The 16,603-nt window shown below is 47.2% G+C and overlaps 1 pseudogene across 1 annotated transcript in view; it reads left to right on the top strand.

Annotated features, from left to right (window-relative positions):
• The window catches only part of LOC125119354 (broad substrate specificity ATP-binding cassette transporter ABCG2-like), a 32,141-nt pseudogene extending 16,838 nt beyond the window's left edge, over window positions 1–15,303 (top strand). Inside the window, exons 8-14 of the transcript XR_007133076.1 lie at window positions 4,499–4,581; window positions 6,245–6,334; window positions 7,625–7,749; window positions 9,524–9,678; window positions 12,032–12,121; window positions 12,987–13,069; window positions 15,100–15,303. The product of XR_007133076.1 is annotated as a broad substrate specificity ATP-binding cassette transporter ABCG2-like (transcript). The remainder of the gene's footprint in view (window positions 1–4,498; window positions 4,582–6,244; window positions 6,335–7,624; window positions 7,750–9,523; window positions 9,679–12,031; window positions 12,122–12,986; window positions 13,070–15,099) is intronic.
• Window positions 15,304–16,603: the final 1,300 nt, after the last annotated feature.

The raw sequence follows: 16,603 nt of genomic DNA, 5'->3' as shown, positions 1-16,603 counted from the left end.
GGCAGCCACCGTCTGCAGGAAAAGCCTGCCTGGGCATGCTGTTCCTTAGAAAAGTGGACCTTTCTCAGGGAGGGGCTCTAATCGTGGGAGAGCACTAGACCCCTGGCACGGTGTAGAGTTAGCACAACGGTGATAAGCAGACTTGAGTTCTCTTCTCCTAAGATGAAAAGTGCTGTCCTTTGTCTTTTTGGTAGATTCTGTTCATAGTTGTTGGTGATGACTCTTTTATGATTTTCCCATTTTTCTCAAGCCCTCGGCCATTCAGAACCCTTGTACTCCCACGTCATTGGACCATCCTTTCCAAAAAAAAAAAAAAAAATCGGTGTAGCCAGTTATTTTGGGGGTGGTGGTTTTAATTTGTTGGGTTTTTTGTTTGTTTTGCTTTTTAGGGCTGCACCCACTCGGCATATGGAGGTTCCTGGGCTAGGGGTCGAATCAGAGCCGTAGCCACTGGCCTACGTCACAGCCACTCCAGATCTGAGCCGAATCTGCAGCCTACACCAGAGTTCATGGCCTCACCAGCAGCACCAGATCCTTAACCCACTGGGCGAGGCCAGGGACTCAAACCCACATCCTCATGGATCCTAGTTGGGTTCCTTCACCAATGAGCCACAAAGGGCACCCCTGATCTTCTTAGCATTGAATTTCTGCCCAGTACTAAAAGATGGCATGGTGTTGGCTCTAAGGAAATATTACTGACTTCTTACCGCACATGCTGTCGTTTTCCCATCTCAGTGCTGCTGCCTTTTAAGTCTTAATGCCAAGAGACCTACCTTGAGGAGGAGTCCGCAACAGCGGTCAGCAGAGTGGACTCCTGCCTTAAGCTGGCATTCCAGTACTGACACATCTGAAGAGGTGTCCCCCACAGGCAGACGCTCAGGGAGATACAAGGTTTAATCAGCTAAGGCAGGAGAGGGCAGACCTCTTTTCCAAAGGGTCAGAGAGTAAATACTTGAGGCTTTGCATGTCATGTGGTCTTTGATTCAAGTAGTCGCTTCTGCAAGTTGTGGCAAGAAAGCAGCTGTAAATAATTGATTAAAAAATGAGCATAGCTGTGTTCCGATGAAACTTTATTCATGGATGCTGCAATATGAGTTTCATGTGGCAAGCAACTATTACTCTTCTCTCTTTTTTCCCAACCATTAGAAGAATACTTAAAAATTGTTTTTACCTCATGTACTGAACAGAAATCGGCCTGGGGGCCATAGCTTACTGGCTTCAGGTTTCGGGTCTTTTAATGTTTTTAATTTTGTGAGTGTGCCTTTTACTTCTTTGAGTGTTGCAATGTGGAGCTATTAAAATCTTTTAAGGCTTCGTGTTGATAAATCTTGCGTAGGTCATCTTACACCAGATGGGAAACACTGTCATATCTCTTGGGGATTCATTGTTCCCATTAGCATAGTTCACCATTTGACCATGGATTCATTTTTTCAAAGGCAGTCATAACCATCCCTCAGAATTCATCTTGAGAAATGTTTTTTGTTTGTTTATTTGTTTGCTTTTATGGCTGCCCCTGCGGCATCTGGAGCTTCTTGGGCTAGGTGTCTATTTGGAGCTGCAGCTGCCGGCCTACATCACAGCCACAGCAACGCTGGATCCTTAATCCACTGAGCGAGGCCAGGGATTGAACCCGCAACCTCATGGTTCTTAGTGGGATTCGTTTCAGCTGCAGCATGACGGGAGCTCCGAGAAATGTTGATAAAGACATTAGAACAAAGATGGAATGACATATTTGGGAAATTTCTTTTTATTTATTTTATTTTATTTTATTTTATTTTTTTTGTCTTTTGTCTTTTGTTGTTGTTGCTATTTCTTGGGCCGCTCCCGCGGCATATGGAGGTTCCCAGGCTAGGGGTCAAATCGGAGCTGTAGCCACCGGCCTACGCCAGAGCCACAGCAACGCAGGATCCGAGCCGCATCTGCAACCTACACCACAGCTCACGGCAACACCAGATTGTTAACCCACTGAGCAAGGGCAGGGACCGAACCTGCAACCTCATGGTTCCTAGTCGGATTCGTTAACCACTGCACCACGGCGGGAACTTCTATTTTTTATTTATTTTGTGTTTTTTTTTTTTTGGGAAATTTCTTTTTGTCCCCTCTATTCAGAGAAGCCAGCTGTTCAGAACTCACAGAAGAGTCTCCTTGCTCCATTGAGCAATCTTTAGTTTCCCCGTTTATTTTATTTTCCTCAGTACAAGAAGATGCACCTTATAAAAACAACAAAATTATGAGATTAATGATTTTGTCATAATGTTTGAAAACTTTGGAAATATTTTTCGAACTTTGAAACCTTTAGGAAACTTCCTAAGGTAAAACTGACAGTCTTTTAATGTAAGTTATTAAGTTTGAACACAAAAGAAACAAAGCTTATGGAGTGGCCAATGTTCAAGTCTAAACATTCAGAGTTATGCGGTGTGAAAGTATAGGCTTGTATAGGTGAGCTTGCCCACATGCTGATGGGGTCGTTTTTATTTATTTGGAAGCTTGATCTGTTGACATGAAGTATATAGTATATGTGGAAGGTAATTAAAACATGCCAGGGTGAAAACTCTTTATTCCAAATTTCTGACTGTCTTTTTAGCAAGGCAATTTTTAAGGACATCTCAAATCATATTCTTTTTTCTTTTTGTTTTTTCTAGGGCCTCACTCTCGCGGCATATGGAGGTTCCCAGGCTAGGGATCAAATCAGAGCTACAGCTCCGACCTACACCATAGCTCATGGCAACGCCGGATCCTTAACCCACTGAGCAAGGCCAGGGATCAAACGTGCAACTCATGGTTCCTAGTTGGATTCATTGACCACTGAGCCACATGGGAACTCCTCAAATCACATTATTTATAGACGCTGGTCTTCACAAATAGTCTTGGCAGATCAGGATCCTGTTTTCCAATTTTGTTGGCTTCCAGCCAAAATGTCATGACAACTTACTTCAAACCTTGATGCCACTGCACTATGCAGTACTGACTTTTTAAAAAATTTATTTATTTTTCACATTGAAGGTTCCAGGGAACCTTGGTGGAATAGTTTATTTTCTTTAGATTATCATTTCTTCTATTTTTAATACATTTAATAAGATTTAATTAAAAAGTACAATAAGTAGAAGTTCCCGTTGTGGCTCAGGGGAAACAAATCTGACTAGGAACCATGAGGTTGCAGGGTCAATCCCTTGGGTTAAGGATCCGGCATTGCTGTGAGCTGTAGTGTAGGCCAGCAGCTGTAGTTCCGATTCACCCCGTAGCCTGGGAACTTCCATATGCGGTTGGGGAGGCCCTAAAAGGAAAAAGAAAAATAAAAGTACAATAAGTAGAATTTTCTTCAATCAATTATAGCATAACCCTTAACACTCTGCATAACCCTTAGCATTTTGCCCCTGGAAGTGAAGTGTCCTTAAGGAACATTTTATCAAACTTAAAAATGACAGTGATGTTTATCCAGGCTCTTAGGCGTCGTCAAACAGACTGAGTGAGTAAAGGTAGGTAGGAGTGGCTAGGAATTGGCCCCTCAGTGCTGCTGTGGCTGGTAGGCTTTCTGGGCTGAGGTTGCCCAAGAAGCAGTGGCAGGAAGGTGAGTAAGGGAAGCCCCTGAGTGCCCTTAGAGACAGCTCTGTGAATGCCTTGGTGACAGTGCACTTTTCCAGAGCAGACATGAACTCTCCCCAGGTCAGATGGGCGTATCCCAGCTTACCCTGCTTCCTTATTGTGCACAATTTCATTGTCGGAATTTTTATGTGTGTTTTTAAGATTTTTATTTAATTTTCATGTTAAGAGTAAAGATATCTTGTTTTTACTGGAGTCTCTTGAACTGTCAGACTCTGCATGTTCACTAGGACAAAGGTTGAGAGTTCAGGCCAGAACTCTTACCGCTTGGATTTTATTTTACCCCTAAACCTACCTTGCTAGGTACTTGCATTGTTCTGCATGTTACACGGCATTCCCAGGCCCAGTAGCCTGAACTGGACCGTGAACTGGCAGTGCCTGGAAAACCTGGGCGGAATCTTTAGCTTTTCTGCTTTGTTCTCCTGTTAGTCTCCCCAGCACACAGGTAATTATTTTTTTATTATTTTTTTTAGGGCCTTACCTGAGAAATATGGAAGTTCCCAGGCTAGGGATTGAATTGGAGCTACAGGTCCTGGCCACATCCACAGCCACAGCCACAGTGGATCCAAGCCACTTCTGCAACCTTTGCTGCAGCTTATGGCAACACTGGATCCTTAACCCACTGAGCAGGGTAGGGATTAAACCCGCATCCGTATGGACACTAGTCCAGTTCATAACCTTCTGAGGCACAGCGGAAACGTCTGTAATCATTTTTATTTTAATTTAAAAAGCAGTCTCATAACATACATTATTTTATATTTTTGCCCAAGAACTACGGCCAAGCCATTTAAGATCTCTATATCAACGGAGAGATTTATTATGTAGCCAGATGTATTTTAGTAATAAATATGTTAAGTTTTTACCTTTAATTGAAAACATTTTTTTTCTTTTTGAAAAGATAATTGTGACGATCATCCTGGGCCTGGTTATAGGTGCCATTTTCTATGATCTGAAAAATGATCCCTCAGGAATCCAGAACAGGTAAGTCAATTTGGATCTTGATTTTGAGAAGGTGCTATTACTTTGTTTTCAAGCTTAAGGAAATCCATTACAAATTTGAATTTGAGACAAGCACAGGGTAAACTGCAGATAAGTCAGCAAATTGAAAGTTGGATGGAAGAGTTAATTTCCATATTCACAAACACACATATATATAGTAGTAAAATACAGAGAACATAAAGTTTACCCTGTTGGCCAGGTTCGAGTACAGTTCAGTGGCATTAATCACATTCACATTATGATGCAGCCATAAAAACCTCGCCCTCCGCCCCCAGAATTTTTTTCGTCTTCCAGACTGAATGTCTGTACCCATCAAACAGCAGTCGTGCCCTCCACCTTTGCCCAGCCCCTGGAAACCACCACTGTCTTCTGTCTCTGATGCTGACTGTTCTCGGTACCTCATATCAGTGGCATCAGAGCATTTGTTCTTTGGTGACTGGCTTATGTCCCTTCGCATCATCCGTGTTGCAGCACTGTGTCAGAATTTCTTTCTTTTTAAAGGCTGGGTAATACTCCACCGTATGGCCATACCACCTTGGGTGTCTCAGTTTATCTGTCCACGGACACCTGGGTCGTTTGCACCTTTTGGCTGTTACGAAAACAGTGCTGTTATGAACATGAGTGTACGAGCAAATATCGGGTTGCGTCTCTGCTTTAAATTCTTTTGAATTATACCCAGACGTGGAATGTTTGGATCATTTGGTACTTGTGTTAATTTTGCGAGGACCTGCCATGTTGTCTTCAGCAGCAGCTGTACCGTCATGCATTTCTGCCAGCAGTGCCCAGGGTTTCAGGTTCTCTGCAGCCTCACCAATACGTGTTGTTTTTTTGTTTTTTTTTTTTTTTAACCTATGTAATAGCCATCTCTCCTTGTGGTTTTGATTTGCATTTCTCTAATGATTATTGTATTATTTTTGTTTGGGTTTTTTGTTTGTTTGATTTTTGGTTTTTTTCCTGCTCTTTTGGGCTGCACCAGTGACATATGGAAGTTCCCAGGCTTAGGGGTCGAATTGGAGCTGCAGGTGCTGGCCTACAACCACAGCCACAGCCACTCAGGATCTGAGCCGTGTCTGTAACCTACACCCACCACCGCTTGTGGCAGTGCCAGATCCTTAACCCACTGAACAAGGCCAGGGATCAAGCCGACATCCCCACGGAGCCTAGTCATGTTCGTTTCCACTGAGCCACATGGGAACTCTGATTTGGTGCCTTCTTGCATGTCCTTGCTGGCAGAGAGACCGCTCTCTTATCCTCTCTTTTCTTGTCTTTGAAGGGCCCTAATCTGTTGTGGGGGCCCCACCCTCATGACCTCGTCCAGACCTCACAACCTCCCAAAGTCTCTGTCTCTGAGGGCCATTGCATTGAGAGTTAGGGTGTCCACACAGGAATTTCAGGAGAATGCAGTTCAAACCATAGCGAACCAGGACCTTGAATTTCCAAGTGTGCTACGTGGAGTCCCAGGGGTACCACTCTGGAGACACCAGTGGAGCGAAACCCGATGGGGCTCATACAGCCCCCTCTGATTGAACCAGAGCAGTCGTTTGTTTACTGTGTTCAGATGGCATTTGTGGGGGGTGGTTTTGCAGGTAGAAAAATATCTAAGCATGTTTGTCTGCATTGCTTTTTTCCCTTCCTCTCACTGCAGAGCCGGGGTGCTCTTCTTCCTGACAACCAACCAGTGTTTCAGCAGCGTCTCGGCCGTGGAGCTCCTTGTGGTGGAGAAGAAACTCTTTATGTGAGTGGGTCTCTCTGTTCCTGGACGGGGCTGTTGGTCAGACGGGTCCCATCCAGACTCAGGCCTTGGTTTGGCTCCTGGGGATGACTGGTGTGGCCTGAGGCAGAGCAGCCAAGGGCGGGGGGTGGGGGTGGGGTGAATCTGGAGCACACTGGGGCCTGATGGGAAGGGAAAAAGGAGTGTGAAGATGAGGGCACAGCCCCCAAATCCAAGTGCTGCCGAGGAGGCAGGCGCTAAAGAGGGTGAAAAGGACCTTTTGCTCTCAGCAAGGAAGAAGGCAAAGTTTGAGGGCTTGGTCGAGGGAGGGTTGTGGGTTGAACAGGTGAATTCAAGGTGAGGAGGTAAAGCTGACCAAGAATGTAGAATGAGCCCAGCCCTCAATGCCAAGAGGACTGGAAGGAGCCACAGAGCAGCCCTGACCTGGGGTGGGCTGGGCCGGTTGTTGCATAATTCCATGCAAATGAAGCTGTTGGTGGAAGAGTTTGGAACTACAGGAGGAAGATCTCAGGAGAAGAGGGAGTCCCAAACTTTGGAGAGGAGAAAATAGGCCTGGATAGCCAGCAGGGGTGTAGGGTTGGCAGGCGTGATCATGGGCAGAAGTGCCGTTTTCTTGTCTTTATCCTGAGAGTGGAAGAAGTGAAAAGAGGCTAGGGATCCAAAGCTGCATTTGAGGTTCGAGAATAAGCACCTTCATTGGAAGGAGGGGAGTTCCCGTTGTGGTTCATGGGGTTGAGGACCCAGCATTGTCTCTGTGAGGATGGGGGTTTGGTCCCTGGTCTCGCTCAGTGGGTTAAGGATCTGGTGTTGTTCTGAGTGTGGCATAGGTCAGCAGCTGCAGCTCTGATTTGAGCCCTAGCCCGGGCACTGCCATGTGCTGCAGGTGTGGCCATAAAAGAAAAAGAAGCAGCAGGGAGAAAGAAAGGCCCTGTGGCCACTGAGATCCGCTGCTGCCGCGCTGGCCTTGGAGGAGAGCCCACGTGGGAGGAGAGGGAGGTGATGCAGACTGTCTGTCCGGAGTGGGCACTCCGAGGGCAGACGGGAGGACTTCCAGAGGGGTCTGTAGTGAGGAGGACACAGGCCCTGGGGAATGAGGTCCCTCGGCCGCGCGTGCCTAAGTCGCGCCCGCTGCTGGCGGAGGTGAAGGTGGTGGGGTAACCTCGCAGCTGTGGGAGCTGTGCTTGTTCGACCCTTGGTAGCCGCAGACATCTGTGTAGCAGGTGGTTTAATCTTCTGCTCTGTGCCTTCTTAATAAGCGAACATGGGGTGCATGATGTGGCTCTTTGGTTTTAGACATGAATACATCAGTGGATACTACAGAGTGTCATCTTATTTCTTCGGAAAACTGTTATCGGATTTACTACCCATGAGGATGTTACCAAGCATTATCTTTACCTGTATAACGTACTTCTTGTTAGGTAAGCAGTAAGACCAGAGGTATGTGTCTCTAGTCTTGGGTATGAGGGGGTTTTCCTAAGCATGCTTTGATTCTCAAATCCATAAATGAACTCATGAGGTGAAGAAGCGTCTATCATTATGCATGCTCTGAAATAACTGTTCTCCAAGGAGATTGTTGTCCAGATTTTTCCCAAAGTAACTCTCTAATCTATTTATGAAACTGTATTTTATATCAGAGTTGCCGTCGTGGCTCAGTGCTTAACAAATCTGACTAGCATCCATGAGGACGTGGGTTCGATCCCTGGCCTCGCTTCAGTGGGTTAAGGATCCGGCATTGCTGTGAGTTGTGATGTAGGTCCCAGACACGGCTCAGATCCCATGTTTTTGTGGCTGTGGTGTAGGCCGGCAGCTGCAGCTCCAGTTGGACCCCTGGCCTGGGAACCTCCATGTGCCGTGGTTGCCACCTTGCAAAGGATAAAAAACAAAGAAAAAAACCCCCTACATTTTATAAGAAGAGATATTATGTGTCGTATACAGATGCAGAAATGATTCGTTATGCTATTTGACACTGTGTTGGAGGGGCTGGGATATTCAATACTTGTCTAGTTTTACATTTTTATTTGTGTGTGTACAAAGATGGTGAAAGAGTGACTTTTGAGGCTTCCTGGCTTAGTAAAAATATTTGTTTGACAGATGTAGATCGAAGGATTTATGCATCATGTTTAGACTACACCCCAGACTCATTGCATCAGAATTTCCACATCCTCTCTCTCTCCCATATACACACAGAGATACGCACATGTGCATGAAATAAATGCTTTTGACAGAGCACTGCTTATTTAGCTTTATACTTCCTGTTTTACAAATAAGAGTCGTGTCATAAAGAATTAGAGCTAGAATCTAGATCCTCAGACTCCTAACTGGTGTTCTCATGGCTATTCCAAAATCTTCAGCTTTTTGTGTGACCCATAATATTATCCCGTTTTAGTTTATGAAGCAGTTTTATGAAACTTAATTTAATTCCATCCAGAGTGCCCGCCATGGTGCAGCAGAAATGAATCCGACTAGGAAGCATGAGGTTGCGGGTTCAATTCCTGGCCTCTCTCAGTGGTTAAGGATTCAGCGTTGCCTTGCGCTTTAGTGTGGGTTGTAGATGTGCCTCCGATCTGGCATTGCTACAGCTGTGGCATAGGCTGGCAGCTGTAGCTCTGATTAGACCCCTAGTCTGGGCACCTCCATGTGCAGAGAGTGCGGCGCTAGAAAGAAAGAAAAAAAAGATTAACCCCCTCCTCAGCCCCATAGTTACAGGGTGATTTGTCTTGGGAGGCTTGGGTTGTGGACACACTGCCCAGATTTTAAGTCCACCGGGTCTTCCCAGCATCTTGACTACCGCAGTGACGGCCGTCAGCGACGGATGAGGTCTGGATGAAATGAATGTGCTCTTGGCAGGTTCCTTCTTAGGAAGGAAGGCAGTAGAGTTTAGGCCCGTTGTGTCGCCTGCAGCTCTCCATCTCAGACACTCGGAAGTTGGTCATAATTCCGATAGTGAAGCACGGCGTCCCATGGAAACGTGCGTGTGCAGTGAGACTAAAAGGAGACCTGTGCATAACTTTGCACAGTTACCCCGGGGGGCACCGTGACCTTGACAAGCCACGGTAGTTGTGTAGAGAGGGGATTTGTCGTCGCTCCGATGCTAGTTTCTCTAGTATCCGAGTGTTACTCGCACGATAAATCACTCCTGGTGGCCGGTGACGAGGACAGCTGGATTAACCGCCTGTCTGCTTCCTGACGAAGGCCTGAAGCCCGTGGTGGAGTCCTTCTTCATCATGATGTTTACCCTGATGATGGTGGCGTACTCGGCCAGTTCCATGGCCCTGGCCATAGCAGCCGGTCAGAGCGTGGTCTCCGTGGCAACACTTCTCATGACCATCTGTTTTGTGTTCATGATGGTGAGTAGGAACCTGCTTCCCTGAGACCTATCCCCGCCCGCCACGTTTCTCACCTGTCATATAAAATCTGCTTTGAAGATTCTATATGTTGGGCTCTTTACTTTAAGGAGGACTTCTATTGAAGGATAGCTTATGTTATTAGAGAATGAACTAGCTTGTTCTTTTTTTGTTTTTTTCTTTTTCCTTTTTTCTTCTTACGGTCGCACCTGTGGAAGTTCCCAGGCTAGGAGTGGAACTGGAGCTGTAGCTGCCAGCCTAAACCACAGCCACAGCAATGCCAGAGCTGAGCCGCCTCTTCCACCTATGCCACAGCTCTCAATATCACTGGATCTTTACTTAACCCACTGAGTGGGGCCAGGTATCGATCCCACATCCTCATGGATCCTGGTTGGGTTCCTTAACCACTGAGCCACTACGGGGACTCCAGCCACTCTTCTAATATGGTTATTACAACCTTAGTTAATGTGTTGTTATATATCAGCTTTAAAAAGATGCTTCTTGGTCACATATGGTGAAAGCTTGATCCACTGGAACTTCGAAAAATTTTGATTTTTCAAATTGTAAAAAAATCATAAAAATGACAAGTTCGTTGTCTGACTTGGGGCTGGCGGGCAAGGACTGCTGGCGTGTTTAACCAGCAGCTGAGACACGCTGGTTGGATCCACGACTCTCCAGGGAAGAAGCTAAAGAAGTTCATGAGAACAGAGCAGCATGTAGCCTGGTCTCCCTTGGGTCCCTCCTATGTTTTGCAAAGGAGTGTTTTAAAGATCCTGAAAAACGTCCGTTCTGGATCCCCTCCCCTCCGAGTTCCTGACACTCCCTCGTGTCCATCTATTTCTGCTCGCTTCTTACAGTGGCTGCTGACCCTAACCTGACTCGGCCCTACATTTCGCAGACACAGAGATGTATCAGTAGGTGAAGGCAGCCAGCTCCCACATCTCCCCACGAACATCACGCGAACCGGCCGGTGTGGCCTGTTGACTTAATGCACATGCCCTTCCTGCTAGACAGGAGGCCACGTCTTGAAAAGGCTGCACGAATGGTTGCCGAAGTTCAATTCTTCCAGTTCTGAGTTTGAAGACTACCCATCTAAGCCTTACGGAGAAAGTGGGAAACTTGTATATTTTCTGTAATATCCTCAATCAGTTGTTCTTCAAATATAAAAATGTTTCGTTTGATATATTAGATGCTTTGATGTGTTATTTAAGGTTTGTATGTAGATGTTTATGCATTTATTTTGTCTTTTTAGGGCTGTACCTGGGGCATGTGGAAGTTCCCAGGCTAGGGTTCAAATCGGAGCTGTAGATGCCAGCCTATGCCAAAGCCCCAGCAAGGCAGGATCCGAGCTGTGTCTGTGACCTACACCACAGCTCACTGAAATGCTGGGTCCCTAACCCACTGAGCAAGGCCAGGGATCGAACCCTCATTCTCATGGATGCAGGTCAGGTTAGTTCACCGCTGAGTCACGATGGGAACTGCCCAGTTAGAAGTTTCTATGACTCTCTTCTCACTCGCCATCTCTTGCTGGAGCCGTCCTTCCTGGGGTCTCCATCGCAGTGCTGCTGCTCGGTAGCTTTACCTGAAGGGATTGACCATGTTTTATGCTATGCTCCACCGCATTGTGCTATGTACCAGTTCCAGGCTTTGGGTTATTTTAAGCATGCATCCTGAACCCAAAATTGTTCCCAAGGTCATCCAGAGACAGACTGCAAGCCCTTGTAAATAAGAAATATTACTGTAATGTGGAAACAGGGGCATGAGCTGCTCGGGATATGTTCCTGTGTGTTTATTGGTGGGAACATACCATGGTTGGATCATTGGAATCGTCAGTGCTTAGTGACCTTCCTTTGCGTGCAGTGACAGAGAAAGCAGAAGCCTCGACAGTGAAGGACCTGCCGCTCAAATGCGTGCACGCTGCAGATAGGTTGTCATTTCCTTAGAAGTGTGAACAGCCTCAGGTCTAGGGAGAGAAACAGGTTCCAAGAGGAGAGGGGAGGAGTTCCCACTGTGGTGCATCGGGATCGGTGGCATCTTAGGAGCGCTGGGACGCAGGTTCAGTCCCCGTCCTGGCAGAGTGGGTTAGGGATCCGGCGTTGCCACAGCTCTGGCTTAGGTCACCACGGTGGCTCAGATCTGCCCCCTGACCTGGGAGCGCCGCATGCTGTGCGGTGGCCAAACAAAACAAAGGAAAAAAGGAGGGGAGGGCAGGTCTTCCGAGTAGGGGACGGAATTCAAGGAGGAGGCGGCCTTGGTGGACGTGTTACCAAGGCTGTGGGGACCCGAGGAAGCCGTCTGCTCGAATTCCCGTGAAATCGCTGCTCGCGTTCTGAGTCTGGGTATGTTCTTCTCGTAGATCTTTTCGGGGCTGTTGGTAAATCTGAAAACGGTCGTGCCTTGGCTCTCGTGGTTACAGTACTTCAGCATTCCTCGATACGGCTTTTCGGTACGTTCTCCTGGTCTGTCCCTGTGGCGGGGTCATTGTTCCCAGGCTGGGGACAACCAGCATGAAGCCTAAGCCCCTCGTGTCCCTAGCTCGGAGTCGGGCCAGCTCTGGGAGGATGAGGGGGAGTTTCCCATCAAGCCTCGGGTCACCTCGATCATCACCAAGGATGTTCTCAGTCACCCTGCTGCTGGGGGGCGGGGGGGGGGGCTGAAGAAAACCCACAGCGAAGGCCAGAGACTGACTGCGTGATGCAGAGAAAAAGAACAGTGTTTCAGTTCAGTAAGGGGAACCCTGAGAGGACGGGAGCCTAGAGCACGTGGTCTAAATTGAAAGGGAAATTGCAAGGAAAGTAAAGCCTGTAGAACACAGCCACTGCTGGCTCTGGAAAGCTGATCCACTCCAGAAAATACTGCGCTTTAAGGTAGGATGATTAAGTTTCTAACTGCCAAGAATTAGAACTGGTTTTGATGAGAACAAACAAGAACAATAAAAAGATTGTTACCCTAAATTAGCAGTGATCATTGAGTGCCACTCTATTGCTTTAATGATCACGGGTGTGTGTGAGATTTTAAAACTGGGGAGGGAAGGAAAGAGCTACGGGATAATTTAGCCAGAGGTCTCCTCTCCTGGCCAAACGCTTTCCTCCTTTTGTCCCAGAAGCCACAATCCCAAGCCCAGGCTTCTTGACCGCCAGGGAAAATCATTTGAGTTGCTCTGGTGTGACAAAGACTGTGGACATCAAGCCTGGTTTGTTTTCAGAAATGGCAGCAAAGATGCAACTCGGGAAACAGGGTGGGGATGATTCTTTGGAGACCCTTTGAAATGTCCAACGCTTTTCCTTGCCCTGCTCCTCCTTGTGTTACAGGCTTTGCAGCATAATGAGTTTTTGGGACAAAACTTCTGCCCGGGACTCAACGTCACAACAAACAATACCTGTGGCTTCGCAATGTAAGTTTGCACTCAGCGTCGCAAAAGAGTTTGCCTAGAGCTGCGAAGTCTCTTCAGGGACCCTGAGGCCTCTGAGCCTAAATGGTCTCGTCTGTGAAGGGAGCCATCCTGCTCGCAGGCACCTGGAGGTGCTCTGTCCCTCCCGGGTACCCTGCTATGGGCAAGATCGTATTTGAGTTGTTGAAAGGCTTCTTTGGTGCGGCTTGTTTGTTGGGGGCCCTTTAAAAGGGCCTTTGGCTGTTTGCATGGGAGGTTTGATTTTTCACATCTCCGAACATTTGAGCTTGCATGAACCGCTTCGGTGTTTCAGCAAGGCGGCACAGGATCAGAACTGTCTGGATAGTATGAGGGGCATGGGTCCCTCATCTCAGGGCTTCCTCTGAGCCCGACCCAGGGGCCAAAAATAAGAGCTGAAAGGGCAGCGGGAGCGGAAAGGGAGTGGGCGTTTTCCTGCCACAGTCCTGGCTCTCGCCGCTTCCTCCAGCATTTAGGAGACATCCCGAAATCAAAGTCTGCCGGTTTCTTTTCATTTTTTTTTTTTTTAAGCAGACTTGGAATACTCCCTCTCGAAAGGTGTATCCTCTAAAGAGAAACACGTATTTCAGTGAGCTGAGCAGGAATTGTTGTGTAATGTCAATAAAACTGTCAAAAAACTGCAGATTTAATTAGAAGTGTTTTAAAATTGAATATCGCTTTCCTTTTCAATGATCGTTGTTAGAGGTTTGCTCTCGATACAGTTCATTAGTGAGAGGAAAGAGAATGCTGGTGTCCTGAAGCTCGTGAACACCCAAGTTGGAGAGAGAGGGTTCTTAGTAGGAGGACGAACTGCTGGTCTGAAGTGTGGCCAGAAACCCTCGGTGAAGGTTTCTTCCCCTTTCCGCTCCCTTCCTTTTGATCTGGGTCTAACCTTTTTGGAGAACTGCTGCATTCCAAGAGTCACACAGAAATGGTACAGGCAATAATTGTGTTTGTGCCAGTATTTTTACTGCCAGGTGCTTTTCTTTCTGTCCTTTTCTTTTTGGGGGGTGGGGGTGCACCCACGGCATATGGAAGTTCCCAGGCTAGGGGTGGAATAGGAGCTATAGCCGTCGGCCTACACCACAGCCACAGCAATGCCAGATCCAAGCCACATCTGCAGCCTACACCACAGCTCACAGCAACGCCAGATCCTTAACTCACGGAGCAAGGCCAGGGATCGAACCTGGGTCCACACGGATACTAGTCAAATTCATTTCTGCTGAGCCATGACAGGAACTCCCCAGGTACTTTTCTAAGCTGTGGCAGGGCTCCTCCATCCTGCTCTGCTCCAGCCCCCACAAAGGCTTACCTGGTCGCTGGACCTGCCAGTGTTCGCTTGCAGCACAGCATCTCCGAGGCTCATTCCAGTCTGTACAACGTTGGCAGGAAGCCCGTCATTACCCTTTTCCTTAGTTTTGGAATTCTCCTCCTGTGTCTTCTTGTGTGGCTGGTTTGTGGGTAATAAGCTCTCTCAAGAGTGAGCTCTGATCGTCTCTATGAGGAAGGGCCTTGGTGTCACTTGCTGAAATGGAGACTTTCCCCACTAGGAGTAAGTGAAAATGACCTGGTAAGTGTGTCTGGCCTCTGAAGAGAGCGGCATCATAGACTTGGAAACAGAGGAGTTTGGCATTAGTCTCCTCATCTTTGAATGGGGGGCGGGGAGGATGGCTGCAACCACAGAAATTCTTGGGCCAAGAGTCGAACCCATGCTACAGCAGTGACCCGAGCCACTGCAGTGACAACACCAGGTCCTTAATCTGCTGCCTCAAAAGGGAACTCTTAAATTTGGGTTGTTTTAGGGATTAACTCAACTGTTATATGCAGGTTGCTTTGTAGCATCCAGCAGAATTGTAAGCACTGGATGACTGCTTTCCACTGCAAATGAAGGGATGGTTATTCAAGACTGGGTGTTGCTCTAGGTTACCTAGGCTTCTTTAGGGATCAGTGATCCGTGGAATGAAATTTGTCAGACGCTGAGGATAAAGTCATCCTGTTTCTGTGTTGAATTGCAGATGTACTGGCGCCGAGTATTTGGAAAACCAGGGCATCAGTCTCTCCGCTTGGGGCCTGTGGCAGAATCACGTGGCCTTGGCGTGCATGATGGTCATCTTCCTGACGATCGCCTACCTGAAACTGTTATTCCTCAAAAAATACTCCTAAATTCCCTTCTAGGTTACACCACTCACCCCCCATTAAAGACAAAGCATTCTGACTTCCATGTCGAGTGACGTCGTTTTGTCCGTCTTCATTTCCCTTTGCCACCAGACTGCTGGTCAGCAAGGATTATTGTCCGTGGGAGCGTTTATAGACATCGGGGTGAACCGGGTTACGTGTGCAAGAAGCCAGGTCCTGAACTGTAGGGATACTGTGCCCGACACACTCGCCTGGTCCGCCAGTGACCACCACGGGGAAGACAGCTAGTTTAATGATTGACCTGAGCAGAACTGGGTTCTGTAGATGTGTGACAGGTTACTCATAGCTCTGGCATTGGTTTCCTTAACCTTTCAAAGGATGAGTAAGTTGCCCTCCATCTTCAGTGTTTGTTATTATATGACTCTACCATTATCTAATAAATAACATGTACACTGGTGCTGTAGAAGAGGGAAATCCAAACCGTGTTGAAAAAGCCCAGTGTTGTTTATGGAGTGAAAAAGCCATTGTGCTAGAAAAAGCTTTTCAAAAAGTTTTTTTTAGCTTTTATTTCTATTGATGATGGATTTTTGCTTTTTAGGGCCGCACCTGTGTCATATGGAGGTTCCCAGGCTAGGGGGTGGAATCGGAACTACAGCTGTCAGCCTACAACACAGCTCATGGCAACTCTGGTTTCCTGACTAAGCGAGGCCAGGGATTGAACCCACATCCTCGTGGACCCTAGTCGGATTCATTTCCATTGCGCCACAATTGGAACTCCATGATAGAGAAACCTTTGATGAGCTGTTTTGAGGTCATTAGAACTTCCTGAGGTTTCCCTTAGTAGAATTACAAGATCTAGGGGTCTCCCTGGGGGTTTGGAGCACAGGTGTCGACGGCCGGAAACCTGGCGACTTACCTTCTGTCCAAGTTCTGTGGTTTGGATCTCAGTGTGCGTTGCAATCTCCTGTGGAATTTTTCTCCAGTACAGACCCCTGGGCTCCACGAGCCCCACTGCAGCAGTATGTCCAGGGCTACCTGGCCAGAGCACTGTCCACAGCAGGATTGGGTCATTTCCTAGATCCTTCGCAGCTCTGCAAATTTGAGACTTAGGATATAGTAACTGCTATAACTGGCCCTACACAGGTTTTTATATACATATCTATATCTCATGGATTTATACAACTTCTCTTCATTCCAGCCTTTAACCAGTGATAGGGAAGTGTTTTTAAACTTTTTACTGAAGGGTAATGTAGGGAAAAGTACAGTCCCGTGAATTATAAAAGGAATACAGCTGTGCAGCCACCAATCCAGGTCAAGAAATAGGACATTATCAGGGCATAGAAACCCCCTTCAGGCTCCTCTTCCCAAAACTGCTTCCTGCCT

The sequence above is a fragment of the Phacochoerus africanus genome, unplaced genomic scaffold (assembly GCF_016906955.1).
Source record: "Phacochoerus africanus isolate WHEZ1 unplaced genomic scaffold, ROS_Pafr_v1 Scaffold_93, whole genome shotgun sequence".
In the NCBI taxonomy this organism is placed as follows: domain Eukaryota; kingdom Metazoa; phylum Chordata; class Mammalia; order Artiodactyla; family Suidae; genus Phacochoerus; species Phacochoerus africanus.
This window is presented reverse-complemented; position numbering and strand designations above follow the sequence as displayed.